This window comes from Columba livia, unplaced genomic scaffold, assembly GCF_036013475.1.
Source record: "Columba livia isolate bColLiv1 breed racing homer unplaced genomic scaffold, bColLiv1.pat.W.v2 Scaffold_139, whole genome shotgun sequence".
NCBI classification, from domain to species: domain Eukaryota; kingdom Metazoa; phylum Chordata; class Aves; order Columbiformes; family Columbidae; genus Columba; species Columba livia.
In genome coordinates, this window is record NW_027043035.1 from 57879 (window position 1) to 80676 (window position 22798).

A 22798-nucleotide genomic window follows, 5' to 3' on the forward strand; every position below is an offset into this window, starting at 1 on the left:
AAGTAAGAAAGAAAAACGAAAGAAGTAAGAAAAAAGTAAGAAAGAAAGAAGTAAGAAAGAAGTAAGAAAGAAGTAAGAATGAAAGAAGAAAGAAAGAAGAAAGAAAGAAGTAAGAAAGAAGTAAGAAAGAAGTAAGAAAGAAAGAAGAAAGAAAGAAGAAAGAAAGAAGAAAGAAGAAAGAAAGAAATAAAGAAGTAAGAAAGAAGTAAGAACGAAGTAAGAAAGAAGTAAGAAAGAAGTAAGAAAGAAGAAAGAAAGAATGAAGTAAGAAAGAAATAAGAAAGAAGTAAGAAAGAATTTAGAAATAAGAAAGAAAGAAGAAAGAAAGAAGTATGAAAGAAGTAAGAAAAAAAAAGAAAGAAGTAAGAAAGAAATACGAAAGAAGTAAGAAAAAAGTAAGAAAGAAAGAAGTAAGAAAGAAGTAAGAAAGAAGTAAGAATGAAAGAAGAAAGAAAGAAGAAAGAAAGAAGTAAGAAAGAAGTTAGAAAGAAGTAAGAAAGAAGTAAGAAAGAAGTAAGAAAGAAGTAAGAAAGAAGTAGGGAAGAAGTAAGAAAGAAAAAAGAAAGAAGTAAGAAAGATATACGAAAGAGGTAAGAAAGAAGTAAGTAAGAAAGAAGCAAGAAAGAAGTAAGAAAGAAGTAAGAAAGAAGAAAGAAGAAAGAAAGAAGTAAGAAAGAAGAAAGAAAGAAGTAAGAAAGAAGTAAGAAAGAAAGAAGTAAGAAAGAAGTACGAAAGAAGTAAGAAAGAAGTAATAAAGAAAGAAGTAAGTAAGGAGTAAGAAAAAAGTAAGAAAGAAAGAAGAAAGAAAGAAGAAAGAAAGAAGAAAAAAGAAGTTAGAAAGAAGTAAGAAAGAAGTAAGAAATAAAGAAGTAAGAATGAAGTAAGAAAGAAGAAAGAAAGATCTAAGAATGAAGAAAGTCAGAAGTAAGAAAGAAGTAAGAAAGAAGTAAGAAAGAAGTAAGAAAGAAGTAAGAAAGAAGTAAGAAAAAAGTAAGAAAAAAGTAAGAAAGAAGTAAGAAAGAAGTAAGAAAGAAAGAAGTAAGAATGAAGTAAGAAAGAAGAAAGAAAGAAGTAAGAAAGAAGAAAGTCAGAAGTACGAAAGAAGTAAGAAAGAAGTAAGAAAGAAAGAAGAAAGACAGAAGAAAGAGAGAAGAGATAGAGAAGAAAGAAAGAAGAAAGAAAGAAGTAACAAAGAACAAAGAAGTAAGAAAGAAGTAAAAAAGAAGTAAGAAGGAATGAAGAAAGAAGTAAGAAGTAAGAAAGAAGTAAGAAAGAAGTAAGAAAGAAAGAAGAAAGAAGTAAGAAAGAAGTCAGAAAGAAGTAAGAAAGAAGTAAGAAAGAAGAAAGAAGAAAGAAAGATGTAAGAAAGAAGAAAGAAAGAAGTAAGAATGAAGTAAGAAAGAAGTAAGAAAGAATAAGAAAGAAAGAAGAAAGAAGTAAGAAAGAAGTAAGAAAGAAGTAAGAAAGAAGTAAGAAAGAAAGAAGTAAGAAAGAAGTACGAAAGAAGTAAGAAAGAACTAAGAAAGAAAGAAATAAGAAAGGAGTAAGAAAAAAGTAAGAAAGAAAGAAGAAAGAAAGAAGAAAGAAAGAAGAAAAAAGAAGTTAGAAAGAAGTAAGAAAGAAGTAAGAAAGAAAGAAGTAAGAATGAAGTAAGAAAGAAGAAAGAAAGAACTAAGAAAGAAGAAAGACAGAAGTAAGAAGGAAGTAAGAAAGAAGTAAGAAAGAAGGAAGAAAGAAGGAAGAAAGAAAGAAGAAAGAAAGAAGAAAGAAGAAAGAAAGAAATAAAGAATTAAGAAAGAAGTAAGAAAGAAGATAGAAAGAAGTTAGAAAGATGTTAGAAAGAAGAAAGAAAGAATGAAGTAAGAAAGAAATAAGAAAGAAGTAAGAAAGAATTTAGAAATAAGAAAGAAAGAAGAAAGAAAGAAGTATGAAAGAAGTAAGAAAGAAAAAAGAAAGAAGTAAGAAAGAAAAACGAAAGAAGTAAGAAAAAAGTAAGAAAGAAAGAAGTAAGAAAGAAGTAAGAAAGAAGTAAGAATGAAAGAAGAAAGAAAGAAGAAAGAAAGAAGTAAGAAAGAAGTAAGAAAGAAGTAAGAAAGAAAGAAGAAAGAAAGAAGAAAGAAAGAAGAAAGAAGAAAGAAAGAAATAAAGAAGTAAGAAAGAAGTAAGAACGAAGTAAGAAAGAAGTAAGAAAGAAGTAAGAAAGAAGAAAGAAAGAATGAAGTAAGAAAGAAATAAGAAAGAAGTAAGAAAGAATTTAGAAATAAGAAAGAAAGAAGAAAGAAAGAAGTATGAAAGAAGTAAGAAAAAAAAAGAAAGAAGTAAGAAAGAAATACGAAAGAAGTAAGAAAAAAGTAAGAAAGAAAGAAGTAAGAAAGAAGTAAGAAAGAAATAAGAATGAAAGAAGAAAGAAAGAAGAAAGAAAGAAGTAAGAAAGAAGTTAGAAAGAAGTAAGAAAGAAGTAAGAAAGAAGTAAGAAAGAAGAAAGAAAGAACTAAGAAAGAAGTAAGAAAGAATTAAGAAAGAAAGAAGTAAGAAAGAAGAAAGAAAGAAGAAAGAAAGAAGTAAGAAAGAAGTACGAAAGAAGGAAGAAAGAAGTAAGAAAGAAGAAAGAAAGAAGAAAGAAAGAAGAAAGAAAGAAGTAAGAAAGAAGTAAGAAAGAAGTAAGAAAGAAATAAGAAAGAAGTAAGAAAGAAGTAAGAAAGAAGTAAGAAAGAAGTAGGGAAGAAGTAAGAAAGAAAAAAGAAAGAAGTAAGAAAGATATACGAAAGAGGTAAGAAAGAAGTAAGTAAGAAAGAAGCAAGAAAGAAGTAAGAAAGAAGTAAGAATGAAAGAAGAAAGAAAGAAGAAAGAAAGAAGTAAGAAAGAAGTAAGAAAGAAGAAAGAAGAAAGAAAGAAGTAAGAAAGAAGAAAGAAAGATGTAAGAAAGAAGTAAGAAAGAAAGAAGTAAGAAAGAAGTACGAAAGAAGTAAGAAACAAAGAAGTAAGTAAGGAGTAAGAAAAAAATAAGAAAGAAAGAAGAAAGAAAGAAGAAACAAAGAAGAAAAAAGAAGTTAGAAAGAAGTAAGAAAGAAGTAAGAAATAAAGAAGTAAGAATGAAGTAAGAAAGAAGAAAGAAAGAACTAAGAATGAAGAAAGTCAGAAGTAAGAAAGAAGTAAGAAAGAAGTAAGAAAGAAGTAAGAAAGAAGTAAGAAAGATGTAAGAAAGAAGTAAGAAAAAAGTAAGAAAGAAGTAAGAAAGAAGTAAGAAAGAAAAAAGTAAGAAAGAAGTAAGAAAGAAGTAAGAAAGAAAGAAGTAAGAATGAAGTAAGAAAGAAGAAAGAAAGAACTAAGAAAGAAGAAAGTCAGAAGTACGAAAGAAGTAAGAAAGAAGTAAGAAAGAAAGAAGAAAGACAGAAGAAAGAGAGAAGAGATAGAGAAGAAAGAAAGAAGTAAGAAAGAAGTAACAAAGAAGTAAGAAAGAAGTAAAAAAGAAGTAAGAAGGAATGAAGAAAGAAGTAAGAACTAAGAAAGAAGTAAGAAAGAAGAAAGAAGAAAGAAAGAAGTAAGAAAGAAGAAAGAAAGAAGTAAGAATGAAGTAAGAAAGAAGTAAGAAAGAATAAGAAAGAAAGAAGAAAGAAGTAAGAAAGAAGTAATAAAGAAGTAAGAAAGAAGTAAGAAAGAAGTAAGAAAGAAGTAAGAAAGAAAGAAGTAAGAAAGAAGTACGAAAGAAGTAAGAAAGAACTAAGAAAGAAAGAAATAAGAAAGGAGTAAGAAAAAAGTAAGAAAGAAAGAAGAAAGAAAGAAGAAAGAAAGAAGAAAAAAGAAGTTAGAAAGAAGTAAGAAAGAAGTAAGAAAGAAAGAAGTAAGAATGAAGTAAGAAAGAAGAAAGAAAGAACTAAGAAAGAAGAAAGACAGAAGTAAGAAAGAAGTAAGAAAGAAGTAAGAAAGAAGTAAGAAAGAAGTAAGAAAGAAGTAAGAAAGAAAGAAGAAAGAAAGAAGAAAGAAAGAAGAAAGAAGAAAGAAAGAAATAAAGAAGTAAGAAAGAAGTAAGAAAGAAGATAGAAAGAAGTTAGAAAGATGTTAGAAAGAAGAAAGAAAGAATGAAGTAAGAAAGAATTAAGAAAGAAGTTAGAAAGAATTTAGAAATAAGAAAGAAAGAAGAAAGAAAGAAGTATGAAAGAAGTAAGAAAGAAAAAAGAAAGAAGTAAGAAATAAATACGAAAGAATTAAAAAAAAGTAAGAAAGAAAGAAGTAAGAAAGAAGTAAGAAAGAAGTAAGAATGAAAGAAGAAAGAAAGAAGAAAGAAAGAAGTAAGAATGAAGTTAGAAAGAAGTAAGAAAGAAGTAAGAAAGAAGTAAGAAAGAAAGAAGAAAGAAGTAAGAAAGAAGTCAGAAAGAAGTAAGAAAGAAGTAAGAAAGAAGTAAGAAAGAAGTAAGAAAGAAGAAAGAAAGAATTAAGAAAGAAGAAAGAAAGAAGTAAGAAAGAAGTAAGAAAGAAGTAAGAAAGAAGTAAGAAAGAAAGAAGAAAGAAGTAAAAAAGAAAGAAAGAAAGAAGTAAGAAAGAAGTAAGAACGAATTAAGAAAGAAGAAAGAAAAAAGAAAGAAGTAAGAAAGAAAGAAATAAAGAAGTAAGAAAGAAGTCAGAAATAAGTAAGAAAGAAGTAAGAAAGAAGATAGAAAGAAGTTAGAAAGAATTTAGAAATAAGAAAGAAAGAAGAAAGCAAGAAGAAATAATGAAAGAAGTAAGAAAGAAGTAACAAAGAAGTAAGAAAGAAGTAAAAAAGAAGTAAGAAGGAATGAAGAAAGAAGTAAGAACTAAGAAAGAAGTAAGAAAGAAGAAAGAAGAAAGAAAGAAGTAAGAAAGAAGAAAGAAAGAAGTAAGAATGAAGTAAGAAAGAAGTAAGAAAGAATAAGAAAGAAAGAAGAAAGAAGTAAGAAAGAAGTAATAAAGAAGTAAGAAAGAAGTAAGAAAGAAGTAAGAAAGAAGTAAGAAAGAAAGAAGTAAGAAAGAAGTACGAAAGAAGTAAGAAAGAACTAAGAAAGAAAGAAATAAGAAAGGAGTAAGAAAAAAGTAAGAAAGAAAGAAGAAAGAAAGAAGAAAGAAAGAAGAAAAAAGAAGTTAGAAAGAAGTAAGAAAGAAGTAAGAAAGAAAGAAGTAAGAATGAAGTAAGAAAGAAGAAAGAAAGAACTAAGAAAGAAGAAAGACAGAAGTAAGAAAGAAGTAAGAAAGAAGTAAGAAAGAAGTAAGAAAGAAGTAAGAAAGAAGTAAGAAAGAAAGAAGAAAGAAAGAAGAAAGAAAGAAGAAAGAAGAAAGAAAGAAATAAAGAAGTAAGAAAGAAGTAAGAAAGAAGATAGAAAGAAGTTAGAAAGATGTTAGAAAGAAGAAAGAAAGAATGAAGTAAGAAAGAATTAAGAAAGAAGTTAGAAAGAATTTAGAAATAAGAAAGAAAGAAGAAAGAAAGAAGTATGAAAGAAGTAAGAAAGAAAAAAGAAAGAAGTAAGAAATAAATACGAAAGAATTAAAAAAAAGTAAGAAAGAAAGAAGTAAGAAAGAAGTAAGAAAGAAGTAAGAATGAAAGAAGAAAGAAAGAAGAAAGAAAGAAGTAAGAAAGAAGTTAGAAAGAAGTAAGAAAGAAGTAAGAAAGAAGTAAGAAAGAAAGAAGAAAGAAGTAAGAAAGAAGTCAGAAAGAAGTAAGAAAGAAGTAAGAAAGAAGTAAGAAAGAAGTAAGAAAGAAGTAAGAAAGAAGAAAGAAAGAATTAAGAAAGAAGAAAGAAAGAAGTAAGAAAGAAGTAAGAAAGAAGTAAGAAAGAAGTAAGAAAGAAAGAAGAAAGAAGTAAGAAAGAAAGAAAGAAAGAAGTAAGAAAGAAGTAAGAAAGAAGTAAGAAAGAAGAAAGAAAAAAGAAAGAAGTAAGAAAGAAAGAAAGAAAGAAGTAAGAAAGAAGTCAGAAATAAGTAAGAAAGAAGTAAGAAAGAAGATAGAAAGAAGTTAGAAAGAATTTAGAAATAAGAAAGAAAGAAGAAAGCAAGAAGAAATAATGAAAGAAGAAAGAAAGAAGTAAGAAAGAAAGAAGAAAGAACGAAGAAAGAAAGAAAAAAGAGAGAAGAAATAGAGAAGAAAAAAAGAAGAAAGAAAGAAGTAAGAAAGAAATAAGAAAGAAGTAAGAAGTAAGAAAGGAGTAAGAAAGAAGTAAGAAAGAAGTAAGAAAGAAAGAAGTAAGAAAGAAGTAAAAATGAAGTAAGAAGGAATGAAGAAAGAAGTAAGAAGTAAGAAAGAAGTAAGAAAGAAGTAAGAAAGAATTAAGAAAGAGGGAAGTAAGGAAGAAGTACGAAAGAAGTAAGAAAGAAGTAAGAAAGAAAGAAGTAGGAAAGGAGTAAGAAAGAAAGAAGTAAGAAAGAAGTAAGAAAGAAGTAAGAATGAAAGAAGAAAGAAAGAAGTTAGAAAGAAGTAAGAAAGAAGTAAAAAAGAAGTAAGAAAAAGTAAGAAAGAAAGAAGTAAGAAAGAAGTAGGAAAAAAAGAAGAAAGAAAGAAGAAAGAAAGAAGTTAGAAAGAAGAAAGAAAGAAGTAAGAAAGAAGTTAGAAAGAAAGAAGAAAGAAGTAAGAAAGAAGTCAGAAAGAAGTCAGAAAGAGCTAACAAAGAAGAAAGACAGAAGTAAGAAAGAAGTAAGAAAGAAGTAAGAAAGAAGTAAGAAAGAAAGAAGAAAGAAAGAAGAAAGAAAGAAATAAGAAAGAAGTAAGAAAGAAGTAAGAAAGGAGTAAGAAAGAAGTAAAAAAGAAGTAAGAAGGAATGAAGAAAGAAGTAAGAAAGAAGTAAGAAAGAAGTAAGAAAGAAAGAAGAAAGAAAGAAGTTAGAAAGAAGTAAGAAAGAAGTAAGAAAGAAGTAAGAAAGAAGATAAAAAGAATTAAGAAAGAAAGAAGAAAGAAGTAAGAAAGAAGTAAGAAAGAAAGAAGAAAGAAGTAAGAAAGAAGTAAGAAAGAAGTAAGAAAGAAGTAGGAAAGAAAGAAGAAAGAAGTAAGAAAGAAAGAAAGAGAGAAGTAAGAAAGAAGTAAGAAAGAAGTATGAAAGAAGTAAGAAAGAAAGAAGAAAGAAGTAAGAAAGAAAGAAAGAAAGAAAGAAGTAAGAAAGAAGTCAGAAAGAAGTAAGAAAGAAGTAAGAAAGAAGTAAGAATGAAAGAAGAAAGAAAGAAGTTAGAAAGAAGTAAGAAAGAAGTAAAAAAGAAGTAAGAAAAAGTAAGAAAGAAAGAAGTAAGGAAGAAGTAAGAAAGAAAGAAGAAAAAAAGAAGAAAGAAAGAAGAAAGAAGTAAGAAAGAAGTAAGAAAGAAGTAAGAAAGAAGTAAGAAAGAAAGAAAAAAGAAGTAAGAAAGAAAGAAAGAAAGAAGTAAGAAAGAATTAAGAAAGAAGTAAGAAAGAAAGAAGAAAGAAGTAAGAAAGAAAGAAAGAAAGAAAGAAGAAAGAAGTCAGAAAGAAGTAAGAAAGAAGTAAGAAAGAAGCAAGAAAGAAGTAAGAAAGAAGTATGAAAGAAGTAAGAAAGAAATAAGAAAGAAGTTAGAAAGAAGTTAGAAAGAATTTAGAAATAAGAAAGAAAGAAGAAAGCAATAAGAAATGAAGAAAGAAGTAAGAAAGAAGTAAGAAAGAAAGAAGAAAGAAAGAAGAAAGAAATAAGAAAGAGAGAAGAAATAGAGAAGAAAGAAAGAAGAAAGAAAGAAGTAAGAAAGAAATAAGAAAGAAGTAAGAAGTAAGAAAGAAGTAAGAAAGAAGTAAGAAAGAAGTAAGAAAGAAGTAAGAAAGAAGTAAGAAAGAATGAAGTAAGGAAGAAGTACGAAAGAAGTAAGAAAGAAGTAAGAAAGAAAGAAGTAAGAAAGGAGTAAGAAAGAAGTTAGAAAGAAAGAAGAAAGAAAGAAGAAAGAAAGAAGAAAAAAGAAGTTAGAAAGAAGTAAGAAAGAAGTAAGAAATAAGTAAGAAAGAAGTAAGAAAGAATTAAGAAAGAAGTAAGAAAGAAGTAAGAAAGAAGTAAGAAAGAAAGAATTAAGAAAGAAGAAAGAAAGAAGTAAGAAAGAAGTAAGAAAGAAGTAAGAAAGAAAGAAGTAAGAAAGAAGTAAGGAAGAAGTAAGAAAGAAGTAAGAAAGAAGTAAGAAAAAAAAGAAAGAAGAAAGAAGTAAAAAAGAAGTAAGAAAGAAGTAAGAAAGAAAGAAGAAAGAAGTAAGAAAGAAGAAAGAAAGAAGTAAGAAAGAAGTAAGAAAGAAGTAAGAAAGAAGAAAAAAAGAAGTAAGAAAGAAGAAAGAAAGAAGTTAGAAAGAAGTAAGAAAGAAGTTAGAAAGAAGTAAGAAAGAAGTAAGAAAGAAAGAAGTAAGAAAGAAATACGAAAGAAGTAAGAAAGAAGTAAGAAAGGAGTAAGAAAGAAGTAAGAAAGAAAGAAGAAAGAAAGAAGAAAAAAGAAGTTAGAAAGAAGTAAGAAAGAAGTAAGAACGAAGTAGGAAAGAAGTAAGAAAGAAGTAAGAAAGAAGTAAGAAAGAAAGAAGTAAGAAAGAATAAAGAAAGAAGAAAGAAAGAAGTAAGAAAGAGGTACGAAAGAAGTAAGAAAGATGAAAGAAAGAATTAAGAAAGAAGAAAGAAAGAAGTAAGAAAGAAGTAAGAAAGAAGTAAGAAAGAAATAAGAAAGAAAGAAGAAAGAAAGAAGAAAGAAAGAAGAAAGAAGAAAGAAAGAAAGAAAGAAAGAAGTAAGAAAGAAGTAAGAAAGAAGTAAGAAAGAAGATAGAAAGAAGTTAGAAAGATGTTAGAAAGAAGAAAGAAAGAATGAAGTAAGAAAGAAATCTGAAAGAAGTTAGAAAGAAGTTAGAAAGAATTTAGAAATTAGAAAGAAAGAAGAAAGAAAGAAGAAAGAAAGAAGAAAGAGAGGAGAAATAGAGAAGAAAGAAAGAAGAAAGAAAGAAGTAAGAAAGAACTAAAAAAGAAGTAAGAAGGAATGAAAAAAGAAGTAAGAAAGAAGTAAGAAAGAAGTAAGAAAGAAGTAAGAAGAAGTAAGAAAGAAAGAAGAAAGAAGTAAGAAAGAAGTCAGAAAGAAGTAAGAAAGAAGAAAGAAAGAAAGAAGAAAGAAGTAAGAAAGATGTAAGAAAGAAGTAAGAAAGAAGTAAGAAAGAAGTAAGAAAGAAGTAAGAAAGGAGTAAGAAAGAAGTAAGAAAGAGAGAAGAAAGAAAGAAGAAAGAAAGAAGAAAAAAGAAGTTAGAAAGAAGTAAGAAAGAAGTAAGAAAGAAGTAAGAAAGAAGTAAGAAAGAAAGAAGAAAGAAAGAAGAAAGAAAGATGAAAGGGAGAAGAAATAGAGAAGAAAGAAAGAAGAAAGAAAGAAGTAAGAAAGAAGTAAGAAAGAAGTAAGAAAGAAGTAAAAAAGAAGTAAGAAGGAATGAAGAAAGAAGTAAGAAAGAAGTAAGAAAAAAGTAAGAAAGAAGTAAGAAAGAAAGAAGTAAGAAAGAAGTAAGAAAGAAGTAAGAAAGGAGTAAGAAAGTAGTAAGAAAGAAAGAAGAAAGAAAGAAGAAAGAAAGAATAAAAAAGAAGTTAGAAAGAAGTAAGAAAGAAGTAAGAAATAAGTAAGAAAGAAGTAAGAAAGAAGTAAGAAAGAAGTAAGAAAGAAGTAGAAAGAAGAAAGAAAGAAGTAAGAAAGAAGTAAGAAAGAAGTAAGAATGAAAGAAGAAAGAAAGAAGAAAGAAAGAAGTAAGAAAGAAGTTAGAAAGAAGTAAGAAAGAAAGAAGAAAGAAGTAAGAAAGAAGTATGAAAGAAGTAAGAAAGAAGTAAGAAAGAAGTTAGAAAGAAGTTAGAAAGAATTTAGAAATAAGAAAGAAAGAAGAAAGCCATAAGAAATGAAGAAAGAAGTCAGAAAGAAGTAAGAAAGAAAGAAGAAAGATAGAAGAAAGGAAGAAGAAAGAGAGAAGAAATAGAGAAGAAAGAAAGAAGAAAGAAAGAAGTAAGAAAGAAATAAGAAAGAAGTAAGAAGTAAGAAAGAAGTAAGAAAGAAGTAAGAAAGAAGTAAGAAAGAAGTAAGAAAGAAAGAAGTAAGGAAGAAGTACGAAAGAAGTAAGAAAGAAGTAAGAAAGAAAGAAGTAAGAAAGGAGTAAGAAAGAAGTAAGAAAGAAAGAAGAAAGAAAGAAGAAAGAAAGAAGAAAAAAGAAGTAAGAAAGAAGTAAGAAAGAAGTAAGAAAGAAGTAAGAAAGAAGTAAGAAAGAATTAAGAAAGAAGTAAGAAAGAATTAAGAAAGAAGTAAGAAAGAAGTAAGAAAGAAGAGAAAAAGAAGTAAGAAAGAAGAAAGAAAGAAGTTAGAAAGAAGTAAGAAAGAAGTAAGAAAGAAGTAAGAGAAAAAGAAGAAAGAAGTAAGAAAGAAGTAAGGAAGAAGTAAGAAAGAAGTAAGAAAGAAGTAAGAAAGAAAGAAGTAAGAAAGACATACGAAAGAAGTAAGAAAGAAAGAAGAAAGAAAGAAGAAAGAAAGAAGAAAAAAGAAGTTAGAAAGAAGTAAGAAAGAAGTAAGAACGAAGTAAGAAAGAAGTAAGAAAGAAGTAAGAAAGAAGTAAGAAAGAAAGAAGTAAGAAAGAATAAAGAAAGAAGAAAGAAAGAATTAAGAAAGAAGAAAGAAAGAAGTAAGAAAGAAGTAAGAAAGAAGTAAGAAAGAAATAAGAAAAAAAGAAGAAAGAAAGAAGAAAGAAAGAAGAAAGAAGAAAGAAAGAAAGAAAGAAAGAAAGAAGTAAGAAAGAAGTAAGAAAGAAGTAAGAAAGAAGATAGAAAGAAGTTAGAAAGATGTTAGAAAGAAGAAAGAAAGAATGAAGTAAGAAAGAAATAAGAAAGAAGTTAGAAATAAGTTAGAAAAATTTAGAAATTAGAAAAAAAGAAGAAAGAAAGAAGAAAGAAAGAAGAAAGAGAGAAGAAATAGAGAAGAAAGAAAGAAGAAAGAAAGAAGTAAGAAAGAAGTAAGAAAGAAGTAAAAAAGAAGTAAGAATGAAGTAAGAAAGAAGAAAGAAAGAACAAAGAAAGAAGAAAGTCAGAAGTAAGAAAGAAGTAAGAAAGAAGTAAGAAAGAAAGAAGAAAGACAGAAGAAAGAGAGAAGAGATAGAGAAGAAAGAAAGAAGAAAGAAAGAAGTAAGAAAGAAGTAAGAAAGAAGTAACAAAGAAGTAAGAAAGAAGTAAAAAATAAGTAAGAAGGAATGAAGAAAGAAGTAAGAAGTAAGAAAGAAGTAAGAAAGAAGTAAGAAAGAAAGAAGAAAGAAGTAAGAAAGAAGTCAGAAAGAAGAAAGAAAGAAGTAAGAAAGAAGTAAGAAAGAAGTAAGAAAGAAAAAAGAAAGAAGTAAGAAAGAAGTACGAAAGAAATAAGAAAGAAGTAAGAAAGAAAGAAGCAAGAAAGACGTAAGAAAGAAGTAACAATGAAAGAAGAATGAGAGAAGAAAGAAAGAAGTACGAAAGAAGTAAGAAAGAAGTAAAAAAGAAGTAAGAAAGAAGTAAGAAAGAAAGAAGTAAGAAAGAAGTATGAAAGAGGTAAGAAAGAAAGAAGAAAGGAAGAATAAAAAAGAAGTTAGAAAGAAGTAAGAAAGAAGAAAGAAAGATGTAAGAAAGAAGTAAGAAAGAAGTAAGAAAGAAGTAAGAAAGAAGTAAGAAAGAAGTAAGAAAGAAGTAAGAAAGAAAGAAGTACGAATAAAGTACGAAAGAAGTAAGAAAGAAAGAAGTAAGAAAGAAGTAAGTAAGAAGTCAGAACGAAAGAAGAAAGTAAGAAGAAAGAAAGAAGAAAGAAAGAAAAAAAGAAAGAAGAAAGAAAGAACGAAGAAAGAACGAAGAAAGAAAGAAGAAAGAAAGAAGAAATAAAGAAGAAAGAAAGAAGAAAGTGAGAAGAAAGAAAGAAGTAAGAAAGAAGAAAGAAAGAAGAAAGAAAGAAAGAAAGAAGAAAGAAAGAAGAAAGAAAGAAGAAAGAAAGAAGAAAGAAAGAAAGAAAGAAGAAAGAAAGAAGAAAGAAAGAATAAAGAAAGAAGTAAGAAAGAAGAAAGAAAGAAGTAAGAAAGAAGTAAGAAAGAAGTAAGAAAGAAGTAAGAAAGAAAGAAGAAAGAAGTAAGAAAGAAGTAAGAAAGAAAGAAGTACGAAAGAAGTACGAAAGACGTAAGAAAGAAAGAAGTAAGAAAGAAGTAAGAAAGAAGTCAGAACGAAAGAAGAAAGAAAGAAGAAAGAAAGAAGAAAGAAAGAAAGAAAGAAGAAAGAAAAAAGAAAGAAAGAACGAAGAAAGAACGAAGAAAGAAAGAAGAAAGAAAGAAGAAATAAAGAAGAAAGAAAGAAGAAAGAAAGAAGAAAGAAAGAAAGAAGAAAGAAAGAAGAAAGAAAGAAGAAAGAAAGATGAAAGAAAGAGAGAAGAAAGAAAGAAGAAAGAAAGTAGAAATAAAGAAAGAAAGAAGAAAGAAAGAAAGAAGAAAGAAAGAAGAAAGAAAGAAGAAAGAAAGAGGAAAGAAAGAAAGAAGAAAGAAAGAAGAAAGAAAGAAGAAAGAAAGAAGAAAGAAAGAAGAAAGAAGTAAGAAAGAAGTAAGAAAGAAGAAAGAAAGAAGAAAGAAAGACGAAAGAGAGAGAGAAGAAAGAAAGAAGAAAGAAAGTAGAAAGAAAGAAAGAAGAAAGAAAGAAAGAAGAAAGAAAGAAGAAAGAAAGAAGAAAGAAAGAAGAAAGAAAGGAGAAAGAAAGAAAGAAAGAAAGAAGAAAGAAAGAAGAAAGAAAGAAGTAAGAAAGAAGTAAGAAAGAAGTAAGAAAGAAGTAAAAAAGAAAGAAGAAAGAAAGAAGTAAGAAAGAAGTACGAAAGAAGTAAGAAAGAAGTAAGAAAGAAGTAAGAAAGAAGAAAGAAGTAAGAAAGAAGTAAGAAAGAAGTAAGAAAGAAAGAAGTACGAAAGAAGTAAGAAAGAAGTAAGAAAGAAAGCAGTAAGTAAGAAGTAAGAAAGAAGTAAGAAAGAAGTTAGAAAGAAGTAAGAAAGAAAGAAGTAAGAAAGAAGTACGAAAGAAGTAAGAAAGATATAAGAAAGTAGGAAGAAAGAAGTAAGAAAGAAAGAAGAAAGAAAGAAGAAAGAAGTAAGAAAGAAGTAAGAAAGAAGTAAGAAAGAAGTAAGAAAAGAAGAAGTAAGAACGAAGTACGAAAGAAGTAAGAAAGAAGTAAGAAAGGAGTAAGAAAGAAGTAAGAAAGAAAGAAGAAAGAAAGAAGAAAGAAAGAAGAAAGAAAGAAGTACGAAAGAAGTAAGAAAGAAGTAAGAAAGAAGTAAGAAAGAAGTAAAGAAAGAAGAAAGAAAGAAGAAAGAAAGAAGAAAGTAGAAAGGAAGAAAGAAAGAAAGAAAGAAGTAAGAAAGAAGTAAGAAAGAAGTAAGAAAGAAGTAAGAAACAAGTTAGAAAGAAGTTAGAAAGATGTTAGAAGGAAGAAAGAAAGAATGAAGTAAGAAAGAAATAAGAAAGAATTTAGAAAGAAGTTAGAAATAAGAAAGAAAGAAGAAAGAAAGAAGAAAGGAAGAAGACAGAAAGAAGAAAGAGAGAAGAAATAGCGAAGAATGAAAGAAGAAAGAAAGAAGTAAGAAAGTAAGAAAGAAGTAAGAAAGAAGTAAAAAAGAAGTAAGAAGGACTGAAGAAAGAAGTAAGAAAGAAGTAAGAAAGAATTAAGAAAGAAGTACGAAAGAAGTAAGAAAGAAAGAAGAAAGAAGTAAGAAAGAAGTCAGAAAGAAGTAAGAAAGAAGTAAGAAAGAAGAAAGAAAGAAGTAAGAAAGAAGAAAGAAAGAAGTAACAAAGAAGAAAGAAAGAAATAATAAAGAAGTAAGGAAGAAGTAAGAAAGAAGTAAGAAAGAAAGAAGAAAGAAGTAAGAAAGAAGTAAGAAAGAAGTAAGAAAGAAGTAAGAAAGAAGTAAGAAAGAAGTAAGAAAAGAAGAAGTAAGAACGAAGTACGAAAGAAGTAAGAAAGAAGTAAGAAAGGAGTAAGAAAGAAGTAAGAAAGAAAGAAGAAAGAAAGAAGAAAGAAGAAAGAAAGAACTAAGAAAGAAGTAAGAAAGAAGTAAGAAAGAAAGAAGTAAGAAAGAAGAAAAAAAGAAGAAAGAGAGAAGTACGAAAGAAGTAAGAAAGAAGTAAGAAAGAAGAAAGAAGTAAGAAAGAAGTAAGAAAGAAGTAAGAAAGAAAGAATTACGAAAGAAGTAAGAAACAAGTAAGAAAGAAAGAAGTAAGAAAGAAGTAAGAAAGAAGTTAGAAAGAGGTAAGAAAGAAGAAAGAAAGAATGAAGTAAGAAAGAAATAAGAAAGAAGATAGAAAGAAGTTAGAAAGAATTTAGAAATAAGAAAGAAAGAAGAAAGCAAGAAGAAAGAAAGAAAGAAGTAAGAAGACAGAAAGAAGAAAGAGAGAAGAAATAGAGAAGAATGAAAGAAGAAAGAAAGAAGTAAGAAAGAAGTATGAAAGAAGTAAGAAAGAAGTAAGAAAGAAAAAGGAAAGAAGTAAGAAAGAAGTACGAAAGAAGTAAGAAAGAAGAAAGAAAGGAAGAAGTAAGAAAGAAGTAAGAAAGAAGTAAGAATGAAATAAGAAAGAAAGAAGAAAGAAAGAAGTAAGAAAGAAGTTAGAAAGAAGAAAGAATGAAGTAAGAAAGAAGTAAGAAAGAAGTAAGAAAGAAGTAAGAAAGAAGTAAGAAAGAAAGAAGAAAGAAGTAAGAAGTCAGAAAGAAGTAAGTAAGAAGTAAGAAAGAAGTAAGAAAGAAGTAAGAAAGAAGAAAGAAAGAAGTAAGAAAAAAGAAAGAAAGAAGTAAGAAAGAACTAAGAAATAAGTAAGAAAGAAGTAAGAAAGAAAGAAGAAAGAAGTAAGAAAGAAGTAAGAAAGAAGTAAGAAAGAAGTAAGAAAGAAGTAAGAAAGAAAGAAGTAAGAAAGAAGTAAGAAAGAAAGAAGTAAGAAAGAAGTAAGAAAGAAGTAAGAAAGAAGTAAGAAAGAAGTTAGAAAGAAGTTAGAAAGATGTAAGAAAGAAGAACGAAAGAATGAAGTAAGAAAGAAATAAGAAATAAGATAGAAAAAGTTAGAAAGAATTTAGAAATAAGAAAGAAAGAAGAAAGAAAGAAGAAAGAAAGCAGAAAGAGAGAAGAAATAGAGAAGAAAGAAGGAAAAAAGAAGTAAGAAAGAAGTAAGAAAGAAGAAAGAAAGAAGTAAAAAGAAGTAAGAAGGACTGAAGAAAGAAGTAAGAAAGAAGTAAGAAAGAAGTAAGAAAGAAGTAAGAAAGAAGTAAGAAATAAAGAAGAAAGAAGTAAGAAAGAAGTCAGTAAGAAGTAAGAAAGAAGTCAGTAAGAAGTAAGAAAGAAGTAAGAAAGAAGTAAGAAAGAAGTAAGAAAGAAGAAAGAAAGAAGTAAGAAAGAAGTAAGAAAGAAGTAAGAAAGAAGTAAGAAAGAAAGAAGAAAGGAGTAAGAAAGAAGTAAGAAAGAAGTAAGAAAGAAGTAAGAAAGAAGTAAGAAAGAAGTAAGAAAGAAGTAAGAAAGAAAGAATTAAGAAAGAAGTACGAAAGAAGTAAGAAAGAATTAAGAAAGGAGTAAGAAAGTAGTAAGAAAGAAAGAAGAAAGAAGAAAGAAAGAAGAAAAAAGAAGTTAGAAAGAAGTAAGAAAGAAGTAAGAAAAAAGTAAGAAAGAAGTAAGAAAGAAGTAAGAAAGAAATAAGAAAGAAAGAAGTAAGAAAGAAGAAAGAGAGAAGTAAGAAAGAAGAAAGAAGAAAGAAAGAAGTAAGAAAGAAGAAAGAAAGAAGTAAGAAAGAAGTAAGAAAGAAGTAAGAAAGAAGTAAGAAAGAAAGAAGAAAGAAGTAAGAAAGAAGTAAGAAAAGTTAGAAGTAAGAAAGAAGTAAGAAAGAAGTAAGAAAGAAGTAAGAAAGAAGTAAGAAAGAAAAGTAAGAAAGAAGAAAGAAAGAAGTAAGAAAGAAGTAAGAAAGAAAGAAGAAAGAAAGAAGAAAGAAAGAAGAAAGTAGAAAGAAAGAAAGAAAGAAAGAAAGAAAGAAAGAAAGAAGTAAGAATGAAGTAAGAAAGAAAGAAGAAAGAAGTAAGAAAGAGTTCAGAAAGAAGTAAGAAAGAAGTAAGAAAGAAGAAAGAAAGAATTAAGAAAGAAGAAAGAAAGAAGTAAGAAAGAAGTAAGAAAGAAGTAAGAAAGAAGTAAGAAAGAAAAAGGAAAGAAGTAAGAGTGAAGTACGAAAGAAGTAAGAAAGAAGAAAGAAAGAAAGAAGTAAGAAAGAAGTAAGAAAGAAGTAAGAATGAAATAAGAAAGAAAGAAGAAAGAAAGAAGTAAGAAAGAAGTTAGAAAGAAGAAAGAATGAAGTAAGAAAGAAGTAAGAAAGAAGTAAGAAAGAAGTAAGAAAGAAAGAAGAAAGAAGTAAGAAGTCAGAAAGAAGTAAGTAAGAAGTAAGAAAGAAGTAAGAAAGAAGTAAGAAAGAAGAAAGAAAGAAGTAAGAAAAAAGAAAGAAAGAAGTAAGAAAGAACTAAGAAATAAGTAAGAAAGAAGTAAGAAAGAAAGAAGAAAGAAGTAAGAAAGAAGTAAGAAAGAAGTAAGAAAGAAAGAAGTAAGAAAGAAGTAAGAAAGAAAGAAGTAAGAAAGAAGTAAGAAAGAAGTAAGAAAGAAGTAAGAAAGAAGTTAGAAAGAAGTTAGAAAGATGTAAGAAAGAAGAACGAAAGAATGAAGTAAGAAAGAAATAAGGAAGAAGTTAGAAAAAGTAAGAAATAATTTAGAAATAAGAAAGAAAGAAGAAAGAATGAAGAAAGAAAGCAGAAAGAGAGAAGAAATAGAGAAGAAAGAAGGAAAAAAGAAGCAAGAAAGAAAGAAGTAAGAAAGAAGAAAGAAAGAAGTAAAAAGAAGTAAGAAGGACTGAAGAAAGAAGTAAAAAAGAAGTAAGAAAGAAGTAAGAAAGAAGTAAGAAAGAAGTAAGAAATAAAGAAGAAAGAAGTAAGAAAGAAGTCAGTAAGAAGTAAGAAAGAAGTCAGTAAGAAGTAAGAAAGAAGTAAGAAAGAAGGAAGAAAGAAGTAAGAAAGAAGAAAGAAAGAAGTAAGAAAGAAGTAAGAAAGAAGTAAGAAAGAAGTAAGAAAGAAAGAAGAAAGGAGTAAGAAAGAAGTAAGAAAGAAGTAAGAAAGAAGTAAGAAAGAAGTAAGAAAGAAGTAAGAAAGAAAGAATTAAGAAAGAAGTACGAAAGAAGTAAGAAAGAAGTAAGAAAGGAGTAAGAAAGAAGTAAGAAAGAAAGAAGAAAGAAAGAAGAAAGAAAGAAGAAAAAAGAAGTTAGAAAGAAGTAAGAAAGAAGTAAGAAAGAAGTAAGAAAGAAGTAAGAAAGAAGTAAGAAAGAAATAAGAAAGAAAGAAGTAAGAAAGAAGAAAGAAAGAAGTAAGAAAGAAGTAAGAAAGAAGAAAGAAAGAAGTAAGAAAGAAGAAAGAAAGAAGTAAGAAAAAAGTAAGAAAGAAGTAAGAAAGAAGTAAGAAAGAAAGAAGAAAGAAGTAAGAAAGAAGTAAGAAAAGTTAGAAGTAAGAAAGAAGTAAGAAAGAAGTAAGAAAGAAGTAAGAAAGAAGTAAGAAAGAAAAGTAAGAAAGAAGAAAGAAAGAAGTAAGAAAGAAGTAAGAAAGAAAGAAGAAAGAAAGAAGAAAGAAAGAAGAAAGTAGAAAGAAAGAAAGAAAGAAAGAAAGAAAGAAAGAAAGAAAGAAAGAAAGAAAGAAAGAAAGAAGTAAGAAAGAAGTAAGAAAGTAGTAAGAAACAAGTTAGAAAGAAGTTAGAAAGATGTTAGAAGGAAGAAAGAAAGAATGAAGTTAGAAAGAAATAAGAAAGAAGTTAGAAAGAAGTTAGAAAGAATTTAGAAATAAGAAAGAAAGAAGAAAGAAAGGAGAAAGAAAGAAGAAAGAAAGAAGACAGAAAGAAGAAAGAGAGAAGAAATAGAGAAGAATGAAAGAAGAAAGAAAGAAGTAAGAAAGAAAGAAGAAAGAAGTAAGAAAGAAGTACGAAAGAAGTACGAAGGAAGTAAGAAAGAAGTCAGAAAGAGAGAAGTAAGAAAGAAATAAGAAAGAAAGAAGAAAAAAGAAGTTAGAAAGAAGTAAAAAAGAAGTAAGAAAGAAGTAAGAAAGAAGTAAGAAAGAAGTAAGAAGGAAGTAAGAAAGAAGTAAGAAAGAAGTAAGAAAGAAAGAAGTAAGAAAGAAGAAAGAAAGAATAAAGAGAGAAGTAAAAAAGAAGTACGAAAGAAGTAAGAAAGAAGTAAGAAAGAAGAAAGAAAGAATTAAGAAAGAAGAAGAAAGAAGTAAGAAAGAAGTAAGAAAGAAGTAAGAAAGAAGTAAGAAAGAAATAAGAAAGTAAGAAGAAAGAAGTAAGAAAGAAGTAAGAAAGAAGTAAGAAAGAAAGAAGTAAGAAAGAAGTACGAAAGAAGTAAGAAAGAAGTAAGAAAGGAGTAAGAAAGAAGTAAGAAAGAAAGAAGAAAGAAAGAAGAAAGAAAGAAGTAAGAAAGAAGTCAGAAAGAAGTTAGAAAGAAGTTAGAAAGATGTAAGAAAGAAGAACGAAAGAATGAAGTAAGAAAGAAATAAGAAAGAAGTAAGAAAGAAGTTAGAAAGAATTTAGAAATAAGAAAGAAAGAAGAAAGAAAGAAGAAAGAAAGCAGAAAGAGAGAAGAAATAGAGAAGAAAGAAAGAAGAATGAAGTAAGAAAGAAGTAAGAAAGAAGAAAGAAAGAAGTAAAAAAGAAGTAAGAAGGAATGAAGAAAGAAGTAAGAAAGAAGTAAGAAAGAAGTAAGAAAGAAGTAAGAAATAAAGAAGAAAGAAGTAAGAAAGAAGTCAGTAAGAAGTAAGAAAGAAGTAAGAAAGAAGTAAGGAAGAAGAAAGAAAGAAGTAAAAAAGAAGTAAGAAGGAATGAAGAAAGAAGTAAGAAAGAAGTAAGAAAGAAGTAAGAAAGAAGTAAGAAATAAAGAAGAAAGAAGTAAGAAAGAAGTCAGTAAGAAGTAAGAAAGAAGTAAGAAAGAAGTAAGAAAGAAGTAAGAAAGAAGAAAGAAAGAAGTAAGAAAGAAGAAAGAAAGAAGTAAGAAAGAAGTAAGAAAGAAGTAAGAAAGAAGTAAGAAAGAAAGAAGAAAGGAGTAAGAAAGAAGTAAGAAAGAAGTAAGAAAGAAGTAAGAAAGAATTAAGAAAGAAAGAAGTAAGAAAGAAGTACGAAATAATTAAGAAAGAATTAAGAAAGGAGTAAGAAAGAAGTAAGAAAGAGAGAAGAAAGAAAGAAGAAAGAAAGAAGAAAAAAGAAGTTAGAAAGAAGTAAGAAAGAAGTAAGAAAGAAGTAAGAAAGAAGAAAGAAAGAAAGAAGTAAGAAAGAAGAAAGAAAGAAGTAAGAAAGAAGTAAGAAAGAAGAAAGAAAGAATTAAGAAAGAAGATAGAAAGAAGTAAGAAAGAAGTAAGAAAGAAGTAAGAAAGAAGTAAGAAAGACAGAAGAAAGAAGTAAGAAAGAAGTAAGAAAAGTTAGAAGTAAGAAAGAAGTAAGAAAGAAGTAAGAAAGAAGTACGAAATAAGTAAGAAAGAAGTAAGAAAGGAGTAAGAAAGAAGTAAGAAAGAAAGAAGAAAGAAAGAAGAAAGAAAGAAGAAAAAAGAAGTTAGAAAGAAGTAAGAAAGAAGTAAGAAAGAAGTAAGAAAGAAGTAAGAAAGAAAAAAGAAAGAAAGAAGTAAGAAAGAAGAAAGAAAGAAGTAAGAAAGAAGAAAGAAAGAAGTAAGAAAGAAGAAAGAAAGAAGTAAGAAAGAAGTAAGAAAGAAGTAAGAAAGAAAGAAGAAAGAAGTAAGAAAGAAGTAAGAAAAGTTAGAAGTAAGAAAGAAGTAAGAAAGAAGTAAGAAAGAAGTAAAAAAGAAGTAAGAAGGAATGAAGAAAGAAGTAAGAAAGAAGTAAGAAAGAAGTAAGAAAGAAGTAAGAAATAAAGAAGAAAGAAGTAAGAAAGAAGTCAGTAAGAAGTAAGAAAGAAGTAAGAAAGAAGTAAGGAAGAAGAAAGAAAGAAGTAAAAAAGAAGTAAGAAGGAATGAAGAAAGAAGTAAGAAAGAAGTAAGAAAGAAGTAAGAAAGAAGTAAGAAATAAAGAAGAAAGAAGTAAGAAAGAAGTCAGTAAGAAGTAAGAAAGAAGTAAGAAAGAAGTAAGAAAGAAGTAAGAAAGAAGAAAGAAAGAAGTAAGAAAGAAGAAAGAAAGAAGTAAGAAAGAAGTAAGAAAGAAGTAAGAAAGAAAGAAGAAAGAAAGAAGAAAGTAGAAACAAAGAAAGAAAGAAAGAAAGAAAGAAAGAAAGAAAGAAAGAAAGAAAGAAAGAAAGAAAGAAAGAAAGAAAGAAAGAAAGTAGTAAGAAAGAAGTAAGAAAGAAGTAAGAAAAAAGTTAGAAAGAAGTTAGAAAGATGTTAGAAGGAAGAAAGAAAGAATGAAGTTAGAAAGAAATAAGAAAGAAGTTAGAAAGAAGTTAGAAAGAATTTAGAAATAAGAAAGAAAGAAGAAAGAAAGGAGAAAGAAAGAAGAAAGAAAGAAGACAGAAAGAAGAAAGAGAGAAGAAATAGAGAAGAATGAAAGAAGAAAGAAAGAAGTAAGAAAGAAAGAAGAAAGAAGTAAGAAAGAAGTACGAAAGAAGTACGAAGGAAGTAAGAAAGAAATAAGAAAGAAAGAAGTAAGAAAGAAATAAGAAAGAAAGAAGAAAAAAGAAGTTAGAAAGAATTAAGAAAGAAGTAAGAAAGAAGTAAGAAAGAAGTAAAAAGAAGTAAGAAGGAAGTAAGAAAGAAGAAAGAAAGAAGAAAGAGAGAAGTAAAAAAGAAGTACGAAAGAAGTAAGAAAGAAGTAAGAAAGAAGACAGAAAGAATTAAGAAAGAAGAAAGAAAGAAGTAAGAAAGAAGTAAGAAAGAAGTAAGAAAGAAGTAAGAAAGAAGTAAGAAAGAAGTAAGAAAGAAGTAAGAAAGAAAGAAGAAAGAAGTAAGAAAGAAGTACGAAAGTAGTAAGAAAGAAAGAAGTAAGAAAGAAGTACGAAAGAAGTAAGAGAGAAGTAAGAAAGGAGTAAGAAAGAAGTAAGAAAGAAAGAAGAAAGAAAGAAGAAAGAAAGAAGAAAAAAGAAGTTAGAAAGAAGTAAGAAAGAATTAAGGAAGAAGTAAGAAAGAAGTAAGAAAGAAGTAAGAAAGAAGTAAGAAAGAAGTAAGAAAGAAAGAAGTAAGAAAGAAGTACGAAAGAATTAAGAAAGAAGTAAGAAAGGGGTAAGAAAGAAGTAAGAAAGAAAGAAGAAAGAAAGAATAAAGAAAGAAGAAAAAGGAAGATAGAAAGAAGTAAGAAAGAATTAAGAAAGAAGTAAGAAAGAAGTAAGAAAGAAGTAAGAAAGAAGTAAGAAAGAATTTAGAAAGAAGTTAGAAAGATGTAAGAAAGAAGAACGAAAGAATGAAGTAAGAAAGAAATAAGAAAGAAGTTAGAAAGATGTTAGAAATAATTTAGAAATAAGAAAGAAAGAAGAAAGCAAGAAGAAAGAAAGAAAGAAGTAAGAAAGAAGTAAGAAAGAAGTAAGAAACAAGTTAGAAAGAAGTTAGATAGATGTTGGAAGAAAGAAATAATGAAGTAAGAAAGAAATAAGAAACAAGTTAGAAAGAAGGTAGATATAATTTAGAAATAAGAAAGAAAGAAGAAAGAAAGAAGAAAGAAAGAAGTATGAAAGAAGTAAGAAAGAAGTAAAAAAGAAGTACGAAAGAAGTAAGAAAGAAGTAAGAAAGGAGTAAGAAAGGAGTAAGAAAGAAAGAAGAAAGAAAGAAGGAAGAAAGAAGAAAAAAGAAGTTAGAAAGAAGTAAGAAAGAATTAAGGAAGAAGTATGAAAGAAGTAAGAAAGAAGTAAGAAAGAAAGAAGTAAGAAAGAAGTACAAAAGAAGTAAGAAAGATATAAGAAAGTAGGAAGAAAGAAGTAAGAAAGAAAGAAGAAAGAAAGAAGAAAGAAGTAAGAAAGAAGTAAGAAAGAAGTAAGAAAGAAGTAAGAAAGAAGTAAGAAAAGAAGAAGTAAGAACGAAGTACGAAAGAAGTAAGAAAGAAGTAAGAAAGGAGTAAGAAAGAAGTAAGAAAGAAAGAAGAAAGAAAGAAGAAAGAAGAAAGAAAGAAGTAAGAAAGAAGTAAGAAAGAAGAAAGAAGTAAGAAAGAAGTAAGAAGGAAGTAAGAAAGAAAGAATTACGAAAGAAGTAAGAAAGAAGTAAGAAAGAAAGAAGTAAGAAAGAAGTAAGAAAGAAGTTAGAAAGAGGTAAGAAAGAAAGAATGAAGTAAGAAAGAAATAAGAAAGAAGATAGAAAGAAGTTAGAAAGAATTTAGAAAGAAGAAAGAGAGAAGAAATAGAGAAGAATGAAAGAAGAAAGAAAAGTAAGAAAGAAAGAAGAAAGAATTAAGAAGTCAGAAAGAAGTAAGTAAGAATTAAGAAAGAAGTAAGAAAGAAGTAAGAAAGAAGAAAGAAAGAAGTAAGAAAGAAGAAAGAAAGAAGTAAGAAAGAACTAAGAAATAAGTAAGAAAGAAGTAAGAAAGAAAGAAGAAAGAAGTAAGAAAGAAGTAAGAAAGAAGTAAGAAAGAAGTAAGAAAGAAGTAAGAAAGAAGTAAGAAAGAAAGAAGTAAGAAAGAAGTAAGAAAGAAAGAAGTAAGAAAGAAGTAAGAAAGAAGTAAGAAAGAAGTAAGAAAGAAGTTAGAAAGAAGTTAGAAAGATGTAAGAAAGAAGAACGAAAGAATGAAGTAAGAAAGAAATAAGAAAGAAGTTAGAAAAAGTTAGAAAGAATTTAGAAATAAGAAAGAAAGAAGAAAGAAAGAAGAAAGAAAGCAGAAAGAGAGAAGAAATAGAGAAGAAAGAAGGAAGAAAGAAGTAAGAAAGAAGTAAGAA